This window comes from Falco cherrug, chromosome 12 (assembly GCF_023634085.1).
Source record: "Falco cherrug isolate bFalChe1 chromosome 12, bFalChe1.pri, whole genome shotgun sequence".
Classification (NCBI taxonomy): Eukaryota; Metazoa; Chordata; class Aves; order Falconiformes; family Falconidae; genus Falco; species Falco cherrug.
In genome coordinates, this window is record NC_073708.1 from 9,779,099 (window position 1) to 9,802,404 (window position 23,306).

The following is a 23,306-nucleotide window of genomic DNA, read 5'->3' on the forward strand; positions in this document are numbered from 1 at the left end:
GGAGAGGATGCTGCAGGGAAAGATGATGTTGACTCAATGGGGAGGGTGTCTGTTGCTCCGGGGGTGGAAAAGGAGGAGGGAAGGGAGCTGCCCCCGCCAGATCTGGGAACCACAGGAGAATTGGATAGGATTTCTGCTAGAAGGCAAATAACATCAACTGGCCTCTGGAGATTGATTGTTTTCTCAGAAATCTTAACATGCAAGAATTGGCAAATAAACAGCAATTTTAGAGAAACCACAAAGTTTCTTTTCTCCTCTTTTTTTTTTTTTTTTTTTTTTTAAACTCAGAAGAGGCAGCTGCACAGGTCGTCCCTGCTCACTGTGCCAGGTGCTGCAAGGGGTGCCTGCGAAGGCAGGGCCAGCGCTCACACAGATGCAGGAAAAATGACAGGCTTATGTGTGTGGCTGCCTTAAAGGTTTAAGCTTAAAATTGGAATTAGAGCCTGGTTCCGCCCTGGTATGGCTGAAAGCTGGTGTAGGACATCCCTCCTATGGTGTATTTGCCCCAGCCTCCTGCTCCATCCCTTGGCAGAGAGGCAGCACCTCTGCCCTGAAGGCTGGCTGCACAGGCACCTTCCGTGGGATTGCACCCGTGCGGCAAAGGCGCCACTCGGAAAGAGCCAGGAGCAGATGGTGTCACGCATGGAGGCGCTTGCACTTTCCCTTTCCGCTGGCAGAGCTGCTAAGTGCCTTCATCCCGCGTGGAGGATGTTAGCTGCATCCTACTTAGTGAGTTCGGTGCAACCCAGGGGGCCCGTACTTGCGAAGACATGGGGAGGAAAAGGAAGCTTTGCAATGCGAGGATGAAGCAGAGAAGAGCTCCTGCTAGTGGCTGATGAAGTAGTGGCTGGAGCAGAAGAGCCACAGTGAAGCGCTCAGGCTGTTTTGAAGAGCAGCACCTGCACCCAGCCCGGGAGAAATCCGCTGGGACCCACGCTGGAGGGCAAGAAGTGTGAGTGTGTTTGCAAACGGACAAAGCCAACGGCTGAAAAATGGAGTTTTTGCAACTAATTATTTTCAGTAACTGACCAGCTTTACGGATGGTTGAATAATATTCATCAGATAAATTATTCATGATTCCTTTCCACTGATCAGCAAATCAATTAGCCACAAACCTCTCTTCAATTATTCATCCAGCTCCAGTGGGGTAAATGGGGAGATTTACGACACAGACAACGAACTAACTTATATTTCAAAACAGGGACTCTTAAAGCCCTTAAACCTTGTTCTGAACTGGCTCAAATGACCCAGTGCTTTGGCTCACAGTTGAAGTCTCCAAGCTCATGTCGTGCGTGCTGCCTGCTCCATAATGTCCCCCACCAGGGAGAGGAGGCAGCGTGGACCTGTGGGCACGGGGATGGAGAGGCACACTCTCGGGAGGTTTGGCAGGGTGCACAAGTGATGTGGAAACACAGGCGTGCTCCACGATGAAGAAACTGGTAGATACGGCCAAGTCAGATACAAGACCCGGTGCAGAAGTAACTGGGTAAGCAGAAGCAGCCTGCTGTGCGCACGAGGTCGGGTGAGCACAGGCAGAACTCTCCCCTATAATCGCCTCAGGTATGGGCCTGCTGGAAAGTTGCATTTCTGCAAATTAACCTCTACTGTTATAATTCACTGTAAAAGCACTCTCACACCAAAATTAAGGAGTGTTGACAATGTTACGCTGCACAGTAAATGCAAGTAAGAGTTATTAGACTAACAAATAGCCAAATTAGCATAAGAGCTGGCTTTGCCTCACTGGAGTAGCAACCTTAGAGGCTGTGTAAGTGAAGCATAATTCAGTGCAAGTGTGATAAGTGACCAGGGCTGCACGGAGAGATCTCTAAATTGCCCTGCTTTGCAAGGCTTCACATCCCGACTGTGCTGGTGCTCCAGCTGAAGTGAGGCCTTCCTGCTATACCTGGCATGGCCACAGGTCCCTTATGGCAATCTGCAGTATTGCTTGTTAATGTGGTTGGAAATTAGGGTTGTGGCTGCCCTGTGTAGATAAAGCGGGTTGAGATGTAGGAGAGCAGCTGCTGTACATGCCAGGCAAAGCTTCTTTTCCTGCAGCGATGTAGGAACAGGCACAGGAATAGCAAGGCATGCCAGGGTAAAAGCATCACTTGCAGCTTTGATTGATCTGGTTAGTGGATTAAACTCATATTCATATAAACACACTTGCTGCCTTAACCTGCTTTCGTGCAGCTTGCCTGAGAGGGCCCCCTCCTCACACAGTCCCATCCATAAGTGCAGAGGGTTTGTTCATTTGGAGCAACTTTGACTACAGGCAAGAGGCTGTGAAGGCACCTACTCTGCTGGTGCTCACAGGCTCCCTCAGGACACATGCCCAGCCCAGCGTGGCAACCTAGTGCAGAGCAGCCTCCAGCCTTTAGCTGGGGAAGCTGTTGGCTCCAGTTTGACAGTTTTCCCATAGTTGGCATCCCAGTGCAGAGGAACTGTAGCCACATCGGGGGGCTGAGCCAGTCGGCTGCGCCAGGGGTAACTGCTGCTTGAGATGCAGTGGGAGACTCTGAGCCAGCCGAATCTGCGTCCCGGGAGGGTGCCCCATTCACACCACGAAGCGACAGTGCTTTCCTCTGCAAAGAGTGCAATGGCTCCCTCTTTGCAAAGTGCTGTAAGCCTGTGAGTAGGAGGGGTGAGAGCAGGGCTGCTGGCTGGCCTCCCTCCACCCTTCACCTTTCAGTGCTGCACATCCTTGGTGAAGAAGGCAGCTAACCAAGGAGCTGCTGCTCCGGGATCACTGGTCCTGTGCCCCGGGAAACATCCCAACTGAAGCTGGGTATCTAGGACAGAGCTCCCCACGCTTCAGCCGCTGCTGTCAACAGGCAAAGTCTGTGGAGTTAAGAGATTTCTAGGGCCATCAGTTCCCATCCCTGTTACCCACATGCCAAGCCCACCTACGGCAGGGTACCTTGGGTGCTGTGGGGGTCAGGGCTGCCACACCAATGCCCCGGTGAAGCATCTTACCCATGCCTGGGCAGGGCCTGGAGCGGGAGGAAGGCATGGGGGGGCAGGAGGGAGGCTGGAAAATTGATACTGGGATAGGACATGTGCCTAGCCTGGGCTGCCCATGGGATGGTGTGGGAGCTCCGCTATGGGGGGGCAGGCTATGGGGTGGGGGAAAAGACGGGGCAGCCCCTCTCCATTTTCCAGCAAGGCAGCTGAGCCAGCCCCGGGGCACAGCCAGGAGAAGGGCTTGAGGTCAGTGTCCCGGGCTCTGGGACTGGCCACAGCTCCCCGGGATGGTGACGGGGGTCCTGGGCTCTAGGACAGGGATGGAGATGGGGTGGCGGTGGGGGAGGTGGGGTGGCGGTGGGGGAGGTGGGGTGGCGGCGGGGGCGCGGAGGCTGTGATGTTGCTCTTAGGCGGCAGGGACGGCGACCGGGGTCCCGAGGTCTGCGCCCACCCTCCAGCGACCCGGGGGCGGGGTGGCGGGGCGCAGCTTGCTCTCGGGTGCCAGCAACGGGGCTCCTCGGCCGCAGGACGCCGACGGAGCGCCCCCCCCCCGCCCCCGCTCCCGGGAACCGGGGCCCGCCCGCGTCCTGCGGGCAGAGCGGCGGGCTGCGGGGAGGGGGCTGGTCCCGGTGCCCCCCCGCGGCGGCGCGGGGCGGAGGGGCGGTGGGCACGGTCCCCCCTCCCCGCGCACCGCCCCCGCCGCCCGCCCCCAGCGCGCCTCCCGCGGACGGCGGAGCGCGGCGCGGGGCCGGGGGGCGGCGAGCGGCGGCGGGGCGGCCCGCAGCCCCCGACGGCAGCGGCGGCGATGCGGCGAGGCGGGGCGGCGGGCGGCGAGGCGGGGCGGCGGGCAGCGCGGCGGGGGCGGCGGGCGCCGCGGGGCTGAGCGGCGGGCGGCCGGGGCTCCGCGGCCCCCGGGGGCACCCGCCCGCCCCGCCCGGCACCGCACCCGGCACCGCACCCGGCAGCGCACCCGGTACACACGGATTTACGGCGCGGACTGCAGCCCCGGAGCGGCCCCCGCAGGTAAGGCACGACCGGCAGCACCGGCGGGGGGTCCCGCCGCCCCCGCGGCGCCGCTCCAAGCATCGCCCCCCCCCCCCCCCCCCCCCCCCCCCCCCCGCCCTCCGCATTGCTCAGCGGACGCGGCAGAAGTTTCCCCCGTTGCGGTCCCACCGGGCAGTGTCGTCCCCCCCCGCGCCACTCCGCCATCGGGTGCTGCAGGGATGGGGCAGCCCCGGCGGCCGCTCGCCCTCTGCTCCGCTCCGCTCCCCTCCCCGCTGTGCCCCCGACTCCCTCCGGCGGGGTCGCAGCGTGGGCCGGGGTCCCGCAGGGGCAGCAGCGGGGTGCTGGGGGGGCTGCGGCCAACGCGCCCCCCAGGAGGAGGGTCGGTGGGCAGGAGGCGGGGGGAGAGCAGAGCCGGCTGCGGGGGCTGCTGCGGGAGATGCTTCTTGCTTTTGGACCAAACTTGGCTGCGGGGAACCTGCACTCAGCCCGGGAGCCCCGGGGTGGGACCCCTGCCGCGGGGGTGTGCACCAAGGGCATGCCCAGAGCATCCCGCCGCTCGGGGCACTGGGTGCCTCGCCTGGGTGGAGTGGCTGTCCCAGTGTTGGGGATGCTCTCCAGCTAGGCCTCAGCTGGAGGATGCAGGAGCCGTGTTGGATCTGTCCTCCACCAGGATTGGGAACTCTCCCCAGCCCTCCTCGTAGCAGGGCTGGGTGCCGGGAGGCTCACCTTGTGGGCACGGGGTGCTCCTGGTTTCCCTGTTGGGAACCTGGACCCTTTGTAGTCGACCTCAGAAGGCAAGTGTAGGAGAAGTGGCATAGCTCATGGGAGAGATGGCACAGCCCGTGGGAGAGGTGGCACAGCCCAGTGGTCACCATACACCCTGAGGCACCGGGAGGGGGTTGGCCCTCCCCTGAGGATGCTGAATGTGCCCCCATCTCCCACCCTGCTGGCAGAGGCACTGCCCACCCACAGAGCTGATGTGCACAGGAGGACGTGGGTGATGCTGGGGGTCCTGCCCCACTGGCACTGTCGGGTGTGGATTTTATTTGGGGCCTTTCCAGTGCCTGGAGAATCCCCATCCAGAGCCTTTCCCCCCTTTTTCCTGCACGGTGGCAGGCTGTCACCGTCCGTCGGGCAGACAGGCAGTGCTGCTGAGCCGTGACTTCCCATGGGTGTGGGGTGTTGATCCGAGCTCTGCCAGAGCACAGGTGGAAGTTGTGCTCAGCCCGGTGCATCACCTGGCGAGCCTGATCCGATGCTCCCGAGCTGGAGGGGAGTCAGATCCAGAGTCCTCACTGTCACCTCACATGCCACTGTCATACTTTTTGTGGGGCAGCAGGGCGGCTAGCACGTGGGTTTAGGTGTCCCATGGTAGTTTATGCCAGGAATCTGGATGCCTCTTTAGTTGTGAGCTGCTTTCACCTGGGCCCACCGTAATGCCCAGTCCTGGTACCATCCCCTCCACATCTCCCGGGCTTGCTGAGCTCCACGGGTCCTGGGCAGCTCCTTCATCTGCCAGTGCTGATGCTGTGCTGGCCTGCATTCAGGCTGTGGGCTGTCCACCCTGGCGCTGTGCGTAACAGCTGGCACCTGCCTTTTCCCCTGGGTGCCTGTTGGGTGCGGAGGGTGCCCTGGGTTCATCTGTGGGATCAGATACGAGTGCAAGAGTCTGATCGCTTGCGTGCAAAATCCTCCTCCAGAAATCCCCTTCTCCTGAGCGCCACCGATGTAAGATGAAATAAGCACAGATCCTGCAGTTTTAGGGCTCTCGACAGGTTTTGCTGCAACCAGCATAGACTGGGCTGAATATAAAATGGGTTTTTCTCCATTTCCTGATGCAAAGCTTTTGCCGTCAGCATGAAAACAGATGTTTGGCTGTCTGTTTAAGCCAGTTTTACAGAAAACTGCCTGTGGTTAAGACACTAGCGGTAGTCGGATCTCTAGCCCTGTCCCGTTCACCTCTGTGGTTCCAAAGGCTTCCTGAAGCCTTAAACTCCCCTGGACCTGGTAGAGCCAGGGCTGCTGCCGGAGGGGTATCCCCCTGCTCCCTTTAGAAACTAGTAGGGGAAATACAAAACACTGTGCAAATGCTGGAGGAGGGTTTTGGAGCGGTGAGCCGAGGAAGCGAGCGTGTCTTGGCACAGCGTCGCAGTTGGAGCTCGTGCCTGGAGCTGAGTCCCCACTGCTGTGTCCCCGAGTCCCCATCCAGCTCTGGGCGCCCTGCTGTGTGCTGCAGGTGCTCTGGGGAGCGTGGTGGAGGATCTGGGCCCTAGCTTCTCTGCCGCCTTGCTGTGAAAAGGCAGCAGCCGCAGCAGGCTGTCCCCCAGGAGTGCCGTGTACCCGTACCGGCCCGGGAGACAGCCCCACTGATTCAGTTATTTAGCACGTAGATCCAGAGAGAGCGTTTTCCTATGCCTGCTTTTCTGCTTTAACGAATTGATAGATCGCTGCTGCTGTTTTGCTATGGGCCAACTAAAAGCACAGCCCGTGCACTGTTCTGGAACTCATCATCTTGCTCGTTTTCTTGTAGCTACCCAGACCATGAGGCTGGCCGGGGACAGTGGCAGGAGGGAGGTGCAGGTCCTGCCCTGGGCTCAGGGTGCCACGGCAGGGCTCTGCTGAATCACAGCTACCTGGGTGCTCCCTCTGCCTTCGCAGGATGCTGCTGGTGCTCCGACAAGTAGCTTCATGTGTAAATGGGGATTTCTTCAAAACTCCTGGGAGGGGAGCAGCTGGCAACGGAATAGCTCTGTGGCAAAAAACGTTTGTGTGTGTGTGTGCGTGTGTGTGTTTGTGTGAACTCCAGTCTAAATGGGAGAGGGAAAACATCCAGAGTTACGGAACTAATGCAAATGGAGTTGGCTTTCATCTCTCCCTGCAGCATCCTTTGTGGAAGGCATTTGCATTTCCCCAAAGTCAGTTCCTCCCTGCCTGTCCCTCAAGCAAATCCACAGCTACAGAGCAGAGGAAAGCCTTTTACAAGGTGAGGGGTGGCTCTCCAGATCTGGAGAGAGGTGAACTCAAAATATTTGAAAAGGAAAGCTCTTATTTTAAGGTAGCAACTCTGGACATGGCAGTGGATTGCACACACAGACTGCGGTGTGCCCCGCTGTTGACCACAGGGCTGGGGACCATTCCTGGGCTCCTACCAGGCTACCACAAGCAGGTGACCCATCCAGGAGGGGGACAGGGATGGGGATGGGGGGGGCTCACGCATGCCTCTGACCTCACCCTAGCACAACTCCAGGATGCCACCAGGACCTGCTTCTGCAAGATGTGCTGGGAGACCCCTGTGGCTTCTATCTAACAGCTCTGAGGTCCCCAGACATCCTCTTCTCCCCATCCCCAGTGGTGCAGGGGGCTGCTGAGCCTGGGGGCTGCAAACAGCTCCAGGGTGGACTGCTGCTATTTGGGAGGAAGGCTCCAGCTCAGCAAAAATACAAACAAAACAAGATTTCACGAGCACTCTAGCAATAGCTATTAGCTATGCTAAAAGGATTAACAGCTCCGCAGGACTCCTCAAGTGTTTAAAACATAACTCAAGCATCAAAGGCAGCTCTTGTAGGCTCACATTTTCACATCAAGTAACTCTGAAAATTCCTATCCAACTTAATTAAAACATCCACTAGGCTCGTTAAAAGCAAAAAAGAAAAAAAACCCACCAAAAAACAAAGGCCTTTTTTTCCTTAAGCACCAAGCCATTTTGAAGAGAGGAGTTTACAGAAAAGTATGCAGGCTTCTTTGTTAAAGAATCACCTTTGTGAAAGTCCACTATCCCCAGAGCACTGTGTCTGATTAATCTCAGGCTTTCCCAAAAGGAAATAAATGTTTTTTGGGGGTTGTCCCCCCTACCCCCACCCCCTGCTGAGGGACCACAGAAGAAAGATGAAAAAGTGAGAAGAGCTTTGTAGAGAAAGTTAGGTAAGAGGGTGGGGGAGTGTCAAATCCAGACCTATAATAGGAAAGAAGCCACCAAAGTGCTGGTTAAAGTACCTTTCATCTTGAAGGCTCCAAAGTGCTGTGCAGCCCATGAATACACACAAAGGCTGGAAAATAATTGATAACAACCAGCATCATGAGATGAAGTCACCACCTTGGCTGGCAGCAGAGTCACCACAGGCACGTCACCGGCTTGTTTGCCATCAGTCCCTGACTGCCTCTCTGCTTGGCTGGATTTGTTACCAGAGTTGTGAGCTGGCTCAGCCAAGCTATTCTGCAAGATCCCAAGCCAAAGTTTTAGATGCCGCATTTGTGTGACACTTAGGTGGGAACATGTGGTCCTGAGCTGGCCCAGCGTGGCCGAGGTGTGATGGTGCTAGTCAGCCCCTTCCCAAGCTCCTTCCCTCGTGTGCTGGGTCCTAGGCAGCATCACCAGCATCTCCCATAGCGTTGGGATTTAATCCTCCATCCCTGTGATGTGCCTGGCTTCGGTGACGCTGGGTTGTCCCCAAGCTTCAGCATATATCCTCCCCGACCACCCTTACCCTCCTCTGCCTCAGGGGCCCTAGTTATTTCAGGTGCCCTGGGGAGACTTCAAATAGGTAGAGAGGCTCCCTCTGTACAAGGTATAACCAGGATGGTGTCACTGGAGCTATGGGTGCATTAAACACAATACCTCGACCTAGAAAATGCTTTTCTGACATCCACAGAGGCCTTGAACATTTTAGGATTTCATCCCATGATGTGAATTTTGTTGGTTTTGATCAGTAACAAATTAGCAACCCCCAAAAAAGAATTAAATAGCTCTCTCTTTCCTCTTGTTTTCGGGTGGGTTTGGTTTCTTTCTCTTCGCCATGCCCTGTGTGGTCAGAGGGTGCCTGCAAAGGCAGTGCTGAGAAACGCTGTCAGGAGCACAGCTGCTGCTGCTGCATCTTCTGGGGAAGATTTGCAGCACGCCTTGCCTCTTCCCTTCCCGCCTGGCCGTTTTCTTGAGGTGGACTGTAGGACTCGGGCAAACAGCCTCCCACTGCTGGGGACCCTCCGGGCTGCCCCTGGGGACCCGTCACACTCTGGTGCTGGGGACAGCAGGCTGCAGTTGTGCAGGGCTGGTGGCACAGGAAGGTGTGTGAGCACAGACTTTGTACCCATGCGCTCCGTGCACGGTCAGGATGTGAAATGCAGGAATTAGGAGGTAGACAGGGTTTTTACATCAAGTGTTTATAGCACCTTCCTCACTTTGTGTCTAGACATAGCTATAAATGAGGGAGAGGGCTATTACCTAGGAATAAAACTACTGAAACCAGCCCTGGAGAGCTTGTTGCTGTATATCCAAGGAACTGGGAGATTCCTTATGATTAATGTAACGATATCAAAGGCTATAAACTCACCACAGTTGGGTACTGAGTCAGGGGACACACTTACAATGTACCTGCCACTTGCAGCTTAGACTAAGCATTAACTATGGTCTCTTGCCAGCCCTTGGCCATTCCTGGGGCTGCCGCTAGCTTACAGATCATGGGTTCAGTTCAACTGACTCCACCAACTGCAATGGTGTAATAAAACAGCTCAGTAATCACCAAGGTGTAATTTCTCATTGCGGCGTGGACCGGCGGTGTGTGGAGGAGAGGTGATGCTGTGAGTGGAGCCCGGGCTGTGCAGCTCACTGGGAAACTCTGCCTTCGCGCCTGCTGATTTCAGGCAGGGAGAGCAGGGGCTGTGCTGTGTGCGTGGGCAGCCTGTGCCACCGCTGACCGCTCCGAGCAGTGCCCTGCCTGTCTGCGTGGCGGTGGGCAGGGGGCTTCACTGCGGGTGGGACACGCCTGAGATCTGAACCCAGAACTCCCAGTCCCCATCCTAGCCCTGACGTGCAAGATCCTGCCCTGTAAATACTGGTGGCAGAAGTTAGACTGAAGGGATCTGATTTTTTTTTTTTGGATGCAAATTCTTTTCTCTGATCTTTGCTTCTACCATGTCTAGCACAGCGGGGTCTCGGTCTCTGCCTAAGGCTTTGCAATACTGTTATAACATCAGCAAAAGTAATAAAGAAGAGGATGGAGTCCCTGGAAAAAATACCATGAAGCAAACCGCTGACACACTCTTGACAGTGGCCACATCAAGAACACAAAGACTTATTTTTTCAGCTAAGAGACACCTACCTATGCTGGGTCTGATTGATGGAGTGGAGTGGCAGGGGATGTCTCTTCTGAGCCCTTGGTTGAAGTGCTGTCATTAGAGGATGAAAAAGGTGGGGGGAAAGGCTTACCACTGATGGTTGGGACCCATTGGGACCTGCTAGCCCATGGCTAACTTGCCTTCTGAGGGATGAGGGATGGGAAGGAGCAGCAGTGCAAGCGGTTGGTGTGGGAGGCAGCAGGTGGGAAGGTTGGGTCTGTACCTTTGTGTCTGCAGAAAATGTTTCCCAAGTTAGGTTTCCTTCCCCACATTAGGTTTCCTCCTCCAGGTTAAATTTCTTCCCCAGACCGTGTGCCATGTCCAGGACTTGTACCCCCCGGGAGTTTTACCGTGCATGCATTCAAGATTAGGACGTGCTTCGGTAATACGGACCTCCTAAGTAGCTCAGATTTATTAAAAGCTGCACTCATTTGACTCCATAAAGAATGCTGTTGGGAATACAGTGACGCTTCTTGGATGTGAGTAAATATTGGCCTTGAATGAAGCTGCTGATAATGGGAGATAAGTTATCAACAGCTGTTTAACCTAATATTACTTCCATACAAGATAACACTGAGCTTTTGCAAGAGGTTAATAACTAGATGCAGAATCCATTGCTGCGTACAAAGACACCTGACAAACTGTAGCCTTAATTTTTCCCCGGGGCTTTATTACATCTAAAGGAGCATGTAGCAGGGAAACGTGCTGGTGGGTCAGGCCCGGCTCTGGCAGCAGCCAGAGGCAATGCTGTTGACCACGCAGCTCTATGCAGTGACCAAGGGAACAAGCGTGTTTCTGTGAGAATCTAGCTCCTCCAGATCAGAGGTGCTGCGATGGCATCACTACTATATGGTTATATTATGTGGCCATATAGAGCTTTTGCTGCTGCTAATCAGGCTTGAATCCCTGTGCTGTGCACATCCCAGCACAGTGACCGCGGAGCAAAGAGTGAAGGAAGGTAGATTATACATGGCATTAATACAGGTATTTGGGAGGTGATGTCAAAACACAAAGCGTGTATCAGCTGCAGGTCACAGGATCCCCTCGAAAGGGAATGCAGCTGATCCGATACAAGGTTTTAGCCCACAGTTATGGGTGTATTTTCCGCACAGCTTTAGGTGGCTACTGGTCTCTGCTATGTCTGTTACAGCCTGCTGTTGGACCTGTAATTCCACAGGGTTTTTAGAAAGAAGAGGTTGGCAAGGGCCAGAAGCACTCAGGAAGATTGGAAGGGCTCTGCTAGCGAGCCGTGCTCGGCTCTGCAGCCAGCTGTGCGCACCAGACTTCTTTCTCCGCAGAAGGGCTGCTCCCCGGCGCTGCCCCAAGCATAGGGCTGAGGCAGAGGAGATGTCTCCAGCCCCTCACCACCCCTGCGATGTAGGACTGTGCTGGCTATTTTAATTACGTTCCTCTCACTTGGTCCCAGCCGTGGACGCTGTAGCCTTTCAGCGATCGGCTTCACCATCTGCTAAGGGAAGGGCTGGGGTGGGATGTGGTGGGAGTGGACCACCGCTTGGCCCTCTCTGCTAGCGGGAGCCACAGGGTTTCCCTGCGCTTTCCCTGAGCATCAGGCGAACACGAGGGCACTGGTGTTAATGTCCAGCTGGGACATGCCTTGAATGTCTCTGAAGACACTGATCAGCCTGACCGAGCGCCCTCGGTGGAGGCTCCTGGCAGGAGCTGGGCTGTCTTTCAATGCTCCTGGCTCCCAGCCCCTTCTTTATCCAGCAGACCACACTGCTGCTCAGCAGAGCTGGCTGCAGATGCTAGGACAGCAGCTGCAGTCCTATTGATCCCTGTGGGGATGATGAGCCCAAATGAAGACCCTTGGGAAATCAGCACAGAATATAAAAATCTGGCTGCAAAGCAGAGGCTCGGACTGTGACAGCTCTGCAGATAAACCCATGTGAGAGCCCAGCTGTGCAGAGCATCCACAGAGAGACTGCTTTGAATGTGGCTTTGATGCTTGGGATACACAAGGAAATCTTCATCCCTTCCCAGGAGCCCATCACAGCTTTCGCTTCTCCCAGAGGAAGCACGTGGAAGTGGGTCCAGGTCCCTGCACCCATAGAGGGGACAAGTCCTTGGTTCCCCTGGGGCCAAGTGGTTCTTCCTCAGGTTGCAAGGCTGGAGGGAGAAAACTCAAGCACCTTGGGAACACTTTCTCTTCAAACCTCCCCCTGCCTCAGGGCTGGGAGGGTCAGAGAAGCCCTGTGGCCCCGAAAACGAAGTAAGTCCTTTTCCTACCGCTGCAACAGCTGTTGCACAAGTAGATGGGGACATGTGCATTTGCAGGCCGTGCTGCACCCCTGGCATGTAACTCTTGCCTGTTAGAATCGCTGGGCGTAGGGGCTGTGATGCCTGAAGGCACTTTGGCTGGCTCAGGTGGGTAGGGGGACGCTGCTGCACTACCCTGCGTGTTACTGAGCTCTGGGTAGCTGCGTTTGGGCTAGCCCCGTTAAACAGCTCATAGCACCACCTGCTTAGGCAAGCACATCTCTGGGGTCTTGCTGTTAACTCCAGTTAAGAAGAAAGCTGCTGTTTTAATCGCTGTATGTGGCTGCTTTTTCTCCACCCAAGCATTTCAGGTGAACTTCCCCCCTGCCCCGTGCTGTTTGCAAACCATGCAGTGTGCAAGTGTGCCCTCACCCTTTTCACACACTCGCCCGAGTGAGACAGCAAATTGCAGGTCCCTGGTTGTCCTTAAATTAGCAAATCACAGAATGGTTCGGGCTGGAGGGGACGTCTGGAGAACATCTAGTCAACCCCCCGCTAAAGCAGGGTCTCCTCCGGCAGGTTGCACAGTCACATCCAGGCAGGTTTGAGCGTCTCCAGAGGAGACTCCATGGCCTCTCTGGGCAGCCAGTGCAAGGGCTCCATCACCCTCAAGGTAAAGTTCTTCCTCACGTTCAGATGGAACCACCTGTGTTGCAGGTTGTGCCCGCTGCCCCTTGTCCTGTCGCTGGGCACCACTGAACAGGGCCTGGCCCCGTCCCCTTGGCACCCACCCTTAAGATGCTTGTGTGCACTGATAGCTGACAGCTCAGGCTGCTGCTGCCCTGGGGCGGCTTGTCTGTTCCTTGCAAGTTCATTTCTGCAACAGCGGCAGAGCTGGGCGCTGTAGGTTAGCTTTTCTATAGCCACCCCCTGCCCCTGCATGTCATTTACACTGTGAGGTTAATGTGTAGTCTGATAGAAACTTTATTATTAAAGATCCTGAGTTCTTGCATTAATTAAGTTAGGACAGCCTGGGTTGACTGTGGACTTGCTTGCCTGCATTTAAAAAGCACAAGAAATTCCTGTGGCCCTGCTGGCAGCGTGTGAGTGATTTCCTCGTGCTAAGGCTGGGCAAGTTCTGCATCCAAGCAGCTGCTCCCTGCTGCGGACTGTAACCTTGTGATTCTCTTCCAGAGCTGGATTTTAAGCTTTAAGTTTACTGCTGCGAGCAAGATCCTGGCTGGCAACAGCTTCTCTGGTTTTCTGCATTTCCAGGAGAACCTGCTGCATAGTGGTTCTGCTGATCAGCACCTCCCCATGCCCCACGCAGGCTGCACTTCGGCATCCCAGCCCACTGGTACCTCACACTGTGTTGTGTGGTACCGAAGCTTTCGTTGCTGCTGCGCATCCTTTTCCTAGGCAACTTCCATTTACCTGTGTAGCCATTGGCTCCTATTTTAAAACTTGCTTTTAATCCCTTTGCTCTGGTTTGCTCTGGTTTGAATTCCCCTGGTGTGTCTTAAATTTGGGTGAACATGATGGCTGGTTTTCAGTGGGCAGCACAGCAGCGAGCCACTTAGGGCTCTTCCTTCCACTCCTCCCCATCCCTTCCATGGTTGCAGAAATACAGTCACTGGCTCGTTTGGTTTGTATTTCCCTGATCAAAATCAATCCCGTGTTTTCTTCGGTTTCTGCTTTGATTTCTTAGCTTTTCTGATCTTCCCACCTTTACTGCAGCTACACAACTTTGTCCAACCTAATAGCCAGGGCTATTCTGTCCTCCTGTGTAACCAGGCTTTGGCAGTTAATCCTCGATCGTGCCTGGGGATTCATGGGGAGAGGAGAGCATTGTTTTGATTTCCCTCTCATACCCAAGCCTAGCAGGGCGAGTATAGGAAATTTGCAGTTGCAGAAGAACTTTGCAAAGTTGTGCGGCACTTTATTTCCTTGCCAAAGGCAAAATAAAACCACCCAGGGAAGAGGGAAGAAAGAGCAGAGGAAAATGTAACAGACATCAAAGGAAAAATGCTGAAAGAGAGGGGAGAACTGGCACCCTTAATGTGAATTTGGGAGGAATTTATGCACCTGAAGTGAAATAATTGTAGAGCTCAGGTAGTTTAGGTCACTTCACTGGGACTCGTTGCTCTTCATTAACCTCCCAACCACCCAGGTTCAGGTGTCAGCTCAACATCAAACCGCAGCTGATCAAAACTTACTCTGTTTGAAAAATTGCTGGAAAATTGGGTTTTCAAGTGACTGAATGTGATTTTATGAGGCACCTGCCTTCCTCAATATTGTAAATCATTCAAGATCAAAAATCTGAAAATGGATATTTGGGCCTGAAATCCAGTACTAGGCTGCAGCCAAAAAGAGCTGAGAAAATGCTGTTGCATTTATTTGTAAGTGAGGAGTCTCTTTATTTTTCCCCATGTGCTGTGGGGATTTTCTTCCCCCTGCCTCCCCCAAGAAGGTGGGGCGGGATCCAGGCACTGCCTTGCCCGGAGAGCAACACAGAAAGCAACTTGGATTACTTCCACAGGAAAGACCCTGGTTTTCCAGCTGTCTCTACTGGCTGGGGATGCTCTCTCCCAGCTCGGCAGTACAGGAATGTGCAGGGAGAGAGTAAGAAAGATACTGCTGGGAAGGACAGCTGGCTCAAGCAGCTCCGGGATGAGCGTTGTCCATCATGGCCATTTATTTGGTTGGCAGAAAAAGTGGAAGCGGGTCTGGAGAGTGAAAGAGGCTTTCCCAGAATAGCTACAGCATATCGGGGCTGAGAGAGACAGGCCATGCAAGCCCTGGGTCTGCTGCTTTATTTCTGCCTTGCCTGTCTGGAATATAGGAGTTCCTGAGAGAGCTATGGGATAGAAACTGCCAAGCGAGATGTCACTTAGGGTGATGCTGTGTGAGGAGTGCCTGTCCTGGAGGATGCGCTGGAAGCCTGGGTGAGCAGCTGGCTGCAGGCAAAGTGACCGAGTTCAGATCAGTGGCGGGTGCTGATGCCACCAAGGCACCCCAGCCGAGGACTTGCCGTTCCACAGTGGCCTCCTACCGGAATTCCTAGCCTCTGCAGTGCGGGGTGGCTGACCACACTTTTGCATTACATCCACAGCAGAGCGACCTGTTCAGATCGAGTTGTAGCCAAAATGCGTGCAAGCAGGCGTACAGTGTTCTCGTGGCATCCCAGAAACTCGATGGGACCCTGTAACCAAATGCTTGCCCGATCCCTTGCAAAAAAATTTTTCCTGGACAAATCCCACCAGTAGCTTCTACTGGTCTTCTGCATCACGTTATCTTGTTTAATATAAAGTGTCTGCAAGCCGTCGCTGAGCTGGCATTCATTGTCAGCCAGCTGTCAAGCTTAATTGGGTTGTCCTGTAAAATATCTTGCATATAAGTAAATCAAAAAGAGTGGGGCCCATAAAAGGGCCAGCATGTGGCACATTCATGTTATTTATAGGCTTCTCTGTGGTGCTCATCACCATGGCAGCTATGAAGGTCGATACTGACAGTTGTAAGGTAATGCCACGTATGTTTTAAAAGAGCCATGTGTATGAAATAAAGTGAGGCTTATGCGTCCCGGTGGAGCTGGGAGGCAAGCGTGTGGTGTTGGGCAGGGAGCCCCCAGCCCCACGCCGGTGGGACAGGTGGGGAAGGGGACATGGCAGGCCATAGTGGCTTTGTGGGCTGAGGGCTTCTGGGGCCATAAAGCCCACAGCCCTGTGCCCCAGGTGCTGCATCCTGCTATCTCTTTGGAAAAGTTGGGAACAAAACCTGACTCCCCTTTTCTGTGTCCTCTGTGCCCGGACTGGCCCAAAGCGCCATCCATCCTTCTTCCAGCCTGAGTTTATTCATTGCCAGTTTATCCTCATCTGTTCTTGTGACAGCACTGTCCTTTGACTTAAATAGCTCTGCTCCCTCGCTGGTGCTTACAGCCCTGCTGCGTTTGGCAGTACTGATCCTGCCTTGCTGGGCTGCTGAGCAGGGTTCGTGCAGGGGCTGCAGCCCATGAAGTGTGGCGTGACACAGTGTGGTACGGCATGGCACAGCGGCTCAGCAACCCCAGCCAGGTGCAGTCCTGGGCTGGCGGGGGCTGCCAACAGCCCCTGCTGAAGTTAAGGCAAAAGGGCCCAAAAGTACCCACATGCAGGAGGCTGGAGACCCCTTCATCTAGTTTCTCCTCTTCGGGATGAAGCCCTCATTTACCAGCTTGTTTTTCATACTTTTCCGTTTAATTATTCTGAAGCCAGTGGTGATTGCTCACGCCGAGCTTACCTTCTACAGCTGGCTTTTTAATAATGCTCTTTCTACTTAAAAAGCAAACAAAAGCAGCAGCTCCTCATGTCAGTTCTGTAACTGGCAGATAAAAAGCCTGCTCCAGCCACATCCAGGTGGAATTGGTTTGAGCATCCACACCTCAGTCTCTGCCTGGAAAGCAGCCTCGTGCAGAATGCTGTCAGTCCCAGCAGCATTGCTCCAAAATGCCTTCCAGGGAGATGTATAGCAAACCCTCAACATGCTCCTTTTATTTCAAAATGACCTGGTCTCTCAGCTGGTGCCAGTCGTCCTAATTCCTCCGTATACCTGGTCAGGCTCTATCTCTCTCATCTCCATCTTCTTACTTGCCTCAGGTGGTTTCTTTCCCTCAGGGTGTCACAGCTCAGCCTTGACCCTAGAAACCCAGGACTTTTAAGCCAGTCCTTCATGGATCTCTCTCTCCCAGTGAGAAAAGCTTTTTATAAACCCAAATCTTTCTTTTCCTTTGCTAGCTGTGGCTTTCCCATCTTTTGTCAGGAGTTTTTTCCCTAAGGACTTGCCCTCTTGGAGAGGGCTGTTTCTCAGGGGTGCCCCTGGTGCACGCAGTGCCTTTCCCGTTATCCTTGCTTCTCTGCAGCAGAAACCAAACCGTGCCTGTTTTCCCCTCACCTAGGGACAAGCAGGTGCTTCTTCCTTTCCTGGTCATGTCTTTTCTCTTTGCTCGCTGTGGGCAGCCTTAGTTCCCGGGCTCCCGTGGGCGATGCACCTTTTGTTGCCATGAAATAAATGCCATGTCTCCCCAGCAGCCACCCATGGGCTCAGGTCACTGCTCCCAGCCCTGCACCTGAGCTGCAGCAAGGACACCTTCCTCACCATGTCAGGAAAGCCCCAGGGGACAGAGAAGTCATTATTAAAATCACTGTTTCTGCCTGTTGATGGTAACCATACCTGTATTCCTGCAGGAGCACGGGGGTTCACAGGTATACGTTTGTAAGCATTCAGTTTATGCTTTCTTAATAACAGTAAAGTGCTTTTGCCGAAGGCATTTGGTTAAAGAGTTGAAGTAAATAAACACGCTGGGGATTTTTTTCTGGGGAAAGGCAAGTCGCGGGCTGTCCTGGAGCTGATAGAACTGCCCTACTAACACTTACTGCCCTGGCACCTAGTGTTGGTCCCACAAACACTGTGGGTCCTGGTCACAGAAATGAGCTCACATGGGTAATGGATGTTAGGCACTTGCCGCAATGCTTTTTCTGGCTCCTACAACTCCATTCAAGAGCTCTGCTTGGAGAGCAAATACATAGGGTCTCTTTTTGCTCTAAGACTTATATGCTTATTAAGCTTTCTGCAGCGGAAAAAAGATTGCAAGGCAATTCAGCTTGCTAGCTAGGTCATGAATCCACATATATGTTACGAGTGCAAAGATATGCGTGTGCCCTGGGCTTTACCCAATCATACTGAGTAGTAATACAAGTCAGGGTGAAAATAAATCTTGAAACCAACTGCCTTACACGAAGCAAATACTTATTTTACCTAAAACCTAATTTTAGAACCTCAAAACTGTAGCCAGTCTCCTTTGTCTCACCATATGACTTTGCATAATGACATAAATATAGATAAGCATATATATATCTTTGTAAATAGATATGTATTTGTAAACACACTCTATTTTTTCCCCATTTTTTTTTTTTGAATGCAAGTGCCCCAAGAGCCAGCACTTGCTGTGTCAGCAGGGAATCTCTCTGCACGCTAGCAGTCCTCTTCCTCGCCCGGGCACGGGGAAGGCAGCGCGGGCACCCAGCCCTGCCACGTTAACATGCAGTTAGCGCTGTTTCTTTGGGCAGCAGCAGCTGGGAAATGCCAAAGCATGGCTTTAACGCTGACTTCCAGCATCGCTGGGATTGACGTGCTGCCCTGAGTAAAATGAAAGGCTGATGGGCATCAGGCCCTGGGGTTGCTGGCAGGGGATGCTGCCTGCAGCCCTGCCTCCCTCGCTGGCCGCATCTGCCCCTGCTGTAGTGATCTCAGCTCTGGCACAGTGGCAGTGTCAAGATGCAGCATTCAGATGCGCTGTAGCGTGGGATGAAATGTTTTGCATGCCCTTTGTTTGATACCCATGGAGGTCATTTGGGGAATGCCAGAGGTTTCGAGGGAATGCCCCGAGGGAGTCAGGATGTGCTCAGGTTTTGAAGTTCTCTGGAAAAAGTAGCAGAGGCTTTGCTTTTCAGCAAAAAAAAGTACTTTTCAGCATTACGCTTTCCTGCATCCTCCCTGTGCTGAGTGTCTGAGTTCGTTTATGCAGCTATATTAACTTTGAATTCACCTTTCCATGGTGTTTCCTTCCCCTGCACACTTTTCCCTATGCACAGCTCAGCCTCCTTCAACAGGGCTGGTTTTGTAGGAAAGGTTTGGATGTGCAGCGGTGGGAGGCGGTCAGGAAAAGCCCATCTCATTCCTCCCCAACCATGAGGGTCCAGAGGGGGTCCCTCTGGGCACTCCACAGACCAGAACCATGCTAGGGCTTGCACAGCGGCTCCCTGTGATGCTTCTGCCTGCCCGGGTCCCTCAGGGCCCCACGCGGCATAATGAGGCTGGGAGTGGGGCTGGTGGCCCCGATGGTTGCATTAAGCACCTTGCAGTCCTTGCTACCCACGAAGGCGGCAGCCTCTCGTGCGGCTGCAGGAGGTTTTTGGCTTGTGACTGGAAGTGTCTGGCGCTGGTGGCTGGAGAACAAGGCTCTGCATGAGCCAAGTGAGTCTTGCAGGCTCAGGAGCCAGAAAGTGAAGCGAAAGGCATGGCTTCAAGATTCCTTTTTAAAGTAGTGCCATGACTGTGAAGCCACTCATGGAAAATCTTGGTGGGAGGCCCAAGTGCTCGGGACCGGCTGCCGGTGCTGGGTGAGGCCACATCATGGTGTGGAGCAGCTCTGAAGAAGCAAACGCTCGTGCAAATGTGTAGGGGTGTGTGGATCCCCAGAGACGGTGGGGAAGGGCTGTGTGGGGGTACTTCTCTCTGGGGAAAGGGAAAGGTCTGCCAGAGCCACCCTGAAAGAAACAGGGAGGTGCTGCCACCCTGGGAAGGTGCAGCCCTACCTTTCCACCGGAGGAGCAGAGCAGGTACAGGAGATGAAACGACCTGCTGGTCTCTGCTTATTAAAGGAAAATGGTGTTTCCTGGCAGCGCTACAGATCTGACATTTTGATCCATTGAAATGCTCTCAAAATATACATCAGGAGGAAGTGATCAAAGCTGGGGGCATGGGGAGAGGTTCTCCTCCCCTCTGCTGGGCTCTCCCCCCCCCCGGTACCCCGCAGCAGGGTGGATGCACACAGGGGCTCCCACCGCGGCGCCAGCTTGTGGGGAGGTTTGACTGGGCGATGGATTGCTGAGCCCATCGCTTCTGGCTCAGCCCGAGCAGTTCTGGAAGGAGAAACCGATTGTGATTTAAAGATGTCAGAAACAGGAAATCCATCATGTCCCTCGCTAACCTGCTGCTGTGATTAATTACCCTCACCATTAACTGCCCTTTACAAATACACACCTTATTTCCAACCTAAATTAGTCCCTGGGCCTGGCTGCACCAGACAGTGATGCATGGAGGAGCATGCAGGGGCCGGTCGGCAGCGGGGCAGCACAGGCTGCGGGCATGGACACCCACTGCCATGCCTGTGCGGCCGCTGCCAGCACCCACGGCCAGCAGCGAGGGGGGTGGGAGTCCCCATGAAGAACACCCCCAGAGTGGCTCCACAAGGGGAACGGGACCCCCACCCAGGCTCGGGGACATTGCGGGAGTGCTTGATCTGCGGAGGGAGCAGGAGTGGGACAAGGGACAGCACCCAGCCCCTCATGGGAGCATCCTCAGGACATGCTCACAGAGCAGTACATCACATACCGGTCCCCTTCCCGCACAGGAGGCTCTTCCAGCAAACATGCGGGCAGAAGCTTGCTCTGGCTCTGAACTAAACTGTGCAGTAAATTAAGCCTCATCTGCATGAAATTTCCTCTGCATGTACGTTCAGGGATGAACCTGGGAACAGGTTTTATCCAAATTCTCCTGTCTTTTGTCTTTAATTTAAAAAGCTAGAATCTCCTATAATTGCCTCTGTGCTCGCGAAGAATTGGGGAATACTAAGAAACCCTCTGGTGGCTAATTGAATGCCTTATAAATGTTCCGACTGTAAGCAAAGTTCTCTGTCTTACATTATAAAGATATTTAGATCCAATTCTGTGCTAGGGTGATAATTTTATGAGGGATTTTCATATCTTTTGGACGCAATATGGAATGGATCATTACATTTTTTTACACTTAATTGCTTTTATCATCCAGAAATATTCAGCGTTTAATGATAATAAAGCACTTCTGCTAAGGAGGCCAAACACCATATACATTATTGCCTCGTGGTGCTGTAGTGCACAGCTCCTCGGCACTGCATGTCTGTGTGTCATCCTTCTGCTGTGGCAGAGGGGGATGCTGAGGCCAGGGGAGTAGCAGCTCACCCCAAATCACCCTTTGGCCAGGAGGGAAGAGTGTTGTGATGTCCAGAGGTGCAGGGCAGAGCCCCACAAAGCTGAGAAATTTTCTTGGTTTCCCTAGCACCCACATTTCCCGGCACCTGCCCCACGGCCGCCAGCACATGGAGGATGCTGCTGCAGCAGCTGGGGACGAGGTGGTAGAGCTCCCCGGTCCAGGCACTGCTGCATTCGGCTGCCGGGCTGCAGGAGGGGATCAGGAGCGGGCCTTGCTCTGTCCCACAGCAGGCACAGAGTTTCTCTTGAATCTGCCAGACTGCCTTGAACGAAAGCAATTTGCTGCTCTCCGGGCAGCCGGGTTGCGCTGGCACCTCTCTGCCAGCTTTGCTCCTCGGAGGCAGGCAGGGATTCAGACCTCGGTACAGATGTTTGCTTGCTGCGTTGCCCATAGCTTTCCAAGAACACATTTTTTGATGGCCTTCTACAGCTTTGGATTAAAACCATTTACATCATTTATTAACTATTTATTAACGCTTTATAGGCGCTACAAGCCCATTGGAGACATCAGTGGAGTCCTAGCGATGCTTATAAGCTTATCAGCAGACACTATAATTGATGGCTATAAGCAATCTGCTGACCTGTTGGGCCCTGCAACAATTGATTAACTATTCATTAAAACATCTAGAAATCATTTATGAACCTTTTATAAACTATTTATAAGTGAGCAGGGACAGATTTATTCATTACTGTTCACGCGCTTACAGCGGAGGAGCCGAGGGAGCCCTGAAGCTCCAGCAGCCCAGCTCCAGGCAGCAGCGCGTCCATGGGGAGCATGCCCAATATCACAAGAAACCCTTCATCGCTCCACCCATTCTCCCAAATTACGCTGCCTTCCTGCAGGCCCAGGGGGGTCAAGTTTCCTCACGGAGGTGGGTTGTTCTCCCAAGGACCAGAAATGACACAGAATGGAGAATTTGCTGCTATTTTGCAGAGTCAGGTAGTTCAGCTAAGTAGGGGCTGGCGAGAATCCAGTAGCAGCTCTTTAATACACTGTTGGGCTAAACTTAGAGAGGATGAGCAGGCTTGTGTGTTGCTTTGCTTCTAGCAGGGTAGGATTAAATTACCCATTCCATTTTCCTTCGTATTAGTATGCAGGGTAGAGAGAGCCAAAGGCAGCAGCTGCCAGCAAAACCCCATCGGCTGCTGGGCACTCTCAGGCAATGAGCTGATCCTGGTTAAATTGGGGATGGAGTGTGAGGCTCAGGCTCACATCTGAAGATGACTAGCATGGATTGTGTTTGGGTTTTTTTCCCCCCAACTAGATGAGTTTCCAGGTGGATAATGGAAAAAAAACCCACACCAAATCTGTTTTCTACTACTGCCAGTACAGCAGGGGAAGGGAAGGTGGAGTTGACTTGCTCAGCTTAGACTTCATGAATCTTTTCCACGTTCCTGATATATAGCATTTATACCAAAGAATGGAGGCATTCCGTGGTGAGCACTGCCCAAAACGAGTTAACGCTGTTTCTCACTGCAGAGTCCCAAAACACTTAACTGCCGCTGTGGGTTGTCTCCAGCCCACCGAAACATGTATCACTTGACACTGAGGAACCTGCTTGTCTCTGGGAGCTCACCATCACCGAACAGAAGTTGCCGATAGAAACTCCCCATGTGTTGACAGAAGAAATGACACCTGTAATGGGATCTTAGCATCTACTATCACTTCTAACAGTCCATCTATAATCTCGCCTGCAGCAGATGCTGTCTAGCAAGACGTGGGGATAAGTGATGACGTCCTAGGAGCTGGTGTTCAGCATAGCACGTCTATCAGCTAGCAGAAAGGGGGCAGATGTGCCCTGTGCTTATTGTAAGGAGGAAGGAAAGAAGGAACCTCTTATCTGCATTGTTTTCTTACCAAAGATGTTCAGATGACTGCTGTAGGCCAAACCAGGTGTGAACTGGAGGGATGTCTCGTTGCTCAGCAGAGAGTGGGTTCCCAGCATTAGCCACAGTCTGACAGCGGCTGATTTGTATGGCGACAAATGGTTAGTTGTGTTTCAAGACCTTGTTTAAGTTTATGGAACGGGTATATTTATGGCCATGTAATTCATTCAATGGAAAGCTGTGCAGAGTTGTTCTGTATTTATAAACTGGACTAATTCAAGATCTGCATTGGATGTGCCCTCGTCAGTTTAAAACTGACCTGAGGCCAAATTAGCACAAGCCTGAATCTCGCTGTGCTCTCCCAGTCCTGCTGTCACTCAGGGCCAGGGGCTTTTAGGGTGT

At 53.5% G+C, this 23,306-nt stretch overlaps 1 protein-coding gene across 1 annotated transcript in view; it reads left to right on the top strand.

Moving 5' to 3' along the window:
- Positions 1-3,823: 3,823 nt before the first annotated feature.
- TMEM121 (transmembrane protein 121) overlaps positions 3,824-23,306 on the top strand; it is a 41,960-nt gene continuing 22,477 nt past the window's right edge. The window contains exon 1 of the mRNA XM_055725291.1: positions 3,824-3,984. The gene's annotated coding sequence lies outside the window, so the exon portion shown is untranslated. The remainder of the gene's footprint in view (positions 3,985-23,306) is intronic.